The sequence below is a fragment of the Aplysia californica genome, unplaced genomic scaffold, assembly GCF_000002075.1.
Source record: "Aplysia californica isolate F4 #8 unplaced genomic scaffold, AplCal3.0 scaffold00299, whole genome shotgun sequence".
Taxonomy (NCBI): domain Eukaryota; kingdom Metazoa; phylum Mollusca; class Gastropoda; order Aplysiida; family Aplysiidae; genus Aplysia; species Aplysia californica.
This window is the reverse complement of record NW_004797569.1, coordinates 452,466-457,103: the sequence shown is the minus strand read 5'-3', so window position 1 is coordinate 457,103 and position 4,638 is coordinate 452,466. Positions and strand designations below refer to the sequence as shown.

Genomic DNA, 4,638 nt, shown 5'->3' with positions numbered 1-4,638 from the left:
GGGGGGGACACAGAGGGTGACAGAAAAAGAAAAGGAGAGATTGGTTTCGACCAAAAATATGTTAAAAGTAAAGGTGCTTAAAAGGCGTGGCTGGTAGCCTAAGCCCAAGGAGCTTAAAACACTGTAACCTCCTTGCCTGAGCCAAACACTCGCGCCTGTTACAGTGAATGATACACAAGTCGAGAAAAAACTAGAAATGTGCATATTTAATTTGTCTGTTGACGGACACAATATCGGGAACAAGTCTCTCGCTGATCAAACATGAAAAGGGGAGGGGGGCGGGGAGGGCGGGGTGGGAGGGACTCCCGATTACACGGTTGTGCTTTTTTAAAACATTACCGTATCCTTTTTTAGTTTCTAGCACAACACTGGCTAAATCTACATAATTTAGTTGTTTTTGTAAAAATTTTACGGCACTTGCAACACATTAAGGTCATATAAGTGTCGAAGATTAGAGGTGTTACCAGAGAGTAACAAACATAAAAAGAAAGAAAGAGAAAATATCAGGACGACATTGTTTTAATAAGAGTTTAACGGCACTTGCAACACAATAAAGTCATACAAGTACCGCTGAGTAGAGGAGTAGCAAGAGAGTAACAAACACAAAAAAGAAGGAGTGGAGATAATGACGATACAGCAGAAACCTGATATAACAGGGAAGGTGGGGCCAGAGAAAAAGTCCTGTTATATCAGATCCTTCTTAAATCAGAAATGCAAGGGAAGTAAGCATTTGTGGGAATAATCCAGCTGTTTTTATTCATAGGTAGTTTCCATTGCAACAAGTACCCACTAACAGCACACTGCAGCCCTCTCTCGTGGCCATGTGGCAGGCCTGCACATGACACATTACATGTGCGTGTAGCTTGGCTTGGGGCTAGGATAAGGAGAGAAAAAGCAACAGTTCCCTGTTGCAGCTCAGGCACAGTAATGAGCCTGATATTGATGAATTAGCCCATTTACAATTACAATTCTATTGTGCATAAGAACATGGTTAATGTCCCCCCTTTGAGAGAGAACGAGAGAGAGAGTGTTTGTTAAAGTGATACATAACATGCAACACAGAGAGAGAGTGATGAGTTAGACAATTCAGTGATTTTGGGGGGGGGTGGGGGAGGGGGGGGCATAGAGAGACAAAAAGACTGAAAAACACAAAGAGTGAGAGTTGGTACTTTAACGTTTAGACAATATAAGTTGAACCAGTCAACTAATTTTACTGTTTGTCAAAGAAGAAAGAAGAAAAAGAATCTGAATGACACAACCATGCCTAAATTACCAACCCAGCCCATCCCAACATCTGTGACACCCAAAGGAAGTGACTTCAATCCTCTTTACATGCCATGCGAAGTGCACGATGCAAAAGACTAAGACAGCATTTTTACATACAAGTCTAAGCATTCTTTCTTGTTTGAGTAAAGAGATGCACATCCACACTATAATGTTAATTTTGTGCGGGAAAAGAGTAAGATAGACAGAGAGAAACCACAGAGGGAAAGAAAAAAGTAAGACCTACCAGCGGGTCCTCCAACCCCTCAAGTCGAAGTTAAAAGAGGCACATAAGCACACTAACATAACAGACATAATGCTGTGAAAAAGAAAAAAAAGACAGTCAGAAACAACAAGGGGAAAGATAAGAAGTAGGACCCATTAGAGGGGTCCTCAAACCTCCTGCAAGCACTTAGAAATGAGAGAAAGAAAGACAATTTTTTAACAAAGATTACGATGAACATGTAAAAACACACTAATAATGAAATTTTTAAAAACAATGCATGCACCTCCACCCAAGACAAAACTTTCAAAAGCAATGATGAGTCACAACATATCACTTAACAGTTCAATGGACTTACCACAGGTGAGCTTCTCTCAAAATGTAACTGAGGGTCTCAGTGAAGTGTTGTTTGTTTATTTTCAAGAAGACTGTCTATGGGTTGATGATGTCCATCTCTCAGACAACATTATGTTATTTTGTCCTGAAAATGCAAAATAACAACAGATTAAAGGCAATGCAATTATGACACCCATTGATAAACCTCATATCACATTTATAAAGCATCTCTTCTGCAAGCATTCATGTCATATATATATATATATATATATATTAAAATATTGATATCAGCATTTACTAGTCTTGCTGCTGGCCCGAAGTGCTCACACAAGAAGCCAAGAATCTTCACTTCATGTCTCCCCAGTTACATCTTTATGATAAGAAGCAGTAATTAAGCAAAGATAGGAATACAACTCCCGAAAGTCAAAAACACAGAGAGAGAATTTATAGGGTATTAAGAGACGGCGAGTAAGTTATAACATACTCGGCTTAAAAGGTATTCTCATCTGTAATGTTCTCTTTTAGAAGTCTCAAGTCCCATTAAATATTTTAACTCTTCAAAAGCTATGTCTAAAAATACATCTGCATAAAACATACATTTTTGCAGTAACTATGTGATTAGTGATCAAAATTCTGTTTACAATACATTAACATTGTACTGTATACATGCACACTTTGAGAATAAAGAAACAGGACAAAAAATGAAAGCTATTCTATTATCAGCAATGTATCAGCTGAAGTGAGAGAGCATACATGTGTACATATTTTACGTAGTCTGTTTGCCTAGAGTAGCTTTGCACAGCTGATAGACACTTGTATCCCTTCTCCTCTCTCCAATATTATTCGTTATTATTATAACCTTCCCCTGTCATCGCCATATTTGGGGAAATGCATACCATGGCTAAAGTTGGAAATCCATAGGCACAGAAACTGAACGGCAGAGGAACGGCACCCAGACAGAACATATCGCTCAAACAGAAATGTCACTGTCTGAATCCATTAGTTAGTACCGAACGGCAACGGGACCGCACCGGCAGTTCTGCGGTACCGCACAGGCACTTTTTTAATCGGATACAGGAGCCATTAGAACTGCCGCTGCCGCTGCCACAGAGGTGCCGCAAAGAAAATGCCACTTTGCATTGTGGCCGCTCTTGTTTCACAAACCTGAACGTTTTGACAAGGTAGGCGCCAAGCTGCTAATGCATTGCAACAAAACAAAAAAAAGGCGCAAACCTGCAGTGCCGTACCGTCTCTATGGATTCAAACATTGAAGTCACCACTTGCGATACCACACATTTCGTTCCAGTGCCGTTCATCAGTTTCCGTGCCTTTGGATTTCCAGCTTTTAAGACATTTAGAATATAGGGTCAACAAAAGGGAGAATGAGCAAACATTTGCCTGACTGAAGGTCTAAAGTATATTATCTAGATCTAGATTCTAGATCTAGACTCTAGGGCGCTTTTTCGGTAGTTCCCACCCCGCAATTGTTATTCACGGGTTTTGGCCCCAAGAGTAGGGGGGTTTCAGGGAGGCATGCCCCCCTGACCTAATAAAAACAGGGAGGGGGGTTTCAGGGGGGCATGCCCCCCTGATTTTTACCACAATTTAATGTTTTGCTGTTGTTAGGTTTGATATCTTAGCTCACCGCGAATCAAACGTATAGATCTAGATCTAGATCTAGATCAAGATCTAGATCTAGATGTAGGTCAGGCTCAAATAAGGGGGGTGGGAACTACCGAAAAAGCACTGACTCTAGACACTCTAGTAGGCCTACACAAAGTTAGAAAAGCTAGACAAGAGTTTTAATTTTTTATTCTAAGTCTTGTAGAGACCTAATTTTAGAACTTAAACAATAGGCTAGGCCTAGTAGAGGTGGCCTACGCATGGGGCATGAGGTCATCTTGGCATGAGAAGATTACACACCTAAATTATCAAAATTAGATCTTTCTAGACGAAGAGCCAATACTATACTATTGCCAACGAAAGAAGGTCATGGCACTGCCCTGTAATCATTGTTATGACTATTCGTGTTGTCTTTGTCTTCCGTCTTCGTCTTCGACGTCATTTACTCCGTCTGAAACCAGACTCAGCTCTGGCTCTAGCATAATTACATTGAAAAGACTTATATTAACCTCTCACTTCTGCTGAAGCTTTGGTTGGTTGGTTTACATAGGTATCTGTAGAACTCAGGACAATACTTCACAGTCAAAGAAAAATCCTTTCCAGACAAGATCTTTTGGCATCAGTGGGAAGGAACAGCTGACAATCTAACTTCATTATTGATCAAGTAACAGTACGGAGAATATAAACGGAAGTGTTCAGGGGATGTCACTTGCAATTAAAACGCTACGACAGAGAAGTCGCGGCGCGGTTCTTTCCCTTTAAAACCATTTGATGGACGTTCACACACTATCAAAAACATCGAATGTCATAGCCCTACAACTATTTTTGTTAGTACCTAATTAGTATCTGTTTCATTTATTACTGATTTTCCTGGATATAGCACTAATTTAAGCATATATTATAATACAGTATTAACAATACTTAAAAGAAAATTGAGAAGAAACAAATTAAAACAGCTGCAAATGTATTACATGTATTGTGGTTGAAAAAGCATTCTTTTGTGTAGAATAGTGGGTCAGTCGTAATGTTCAATGGTGAAATTTAATTCTGTGCCCACGAGCTGACATGTTGTGACGCCCAGAGGGAGATCATTGAAGAAGGGTTGAGATTGCAATGCCTAAGGGAGCCTAAAATTCTGACGTGTATTGCAACGCAGTGTTCAAATATTTATTAACAGGCTTTAGTAACCCCCC

The 4,638-nt window shown here is 39.9% G+C and overlaps 1 protein-coding gene across 3 annotated transcripts in view; it reads right to left on the bottom strand.

Moving 5' to 3' along the window:
• Positions 1–4,117, bottom strand: part of LOC101847505 (protein FAM234B) — a 35,188-nt gene extending 31,071 nt beyond the window's left edge. Inside the window, exons 1-2 of one of the 3 annotated variants that reach the window (XM_005101792.3) lie at positions 3,955–4,117; positions 1,845–1,967 (exon numbers count right to left, since the gene is read on the bottom strand). The gene's annotated coding sequence lies outside the window, so the exon portion shown is untranslated. Of the gene's footprint in view, positions 1–1,844; positions 1,968–3,745; positions 3,856–3,954 lie in introns of those variants that run through there. The other 2 variants (XM_005101793.3, XM_035970640.1) reach the window with 2 other exon arrangements.
• Between the last annotated feature and the right edge of the window lie 521 nt (positions 4,118–4,638).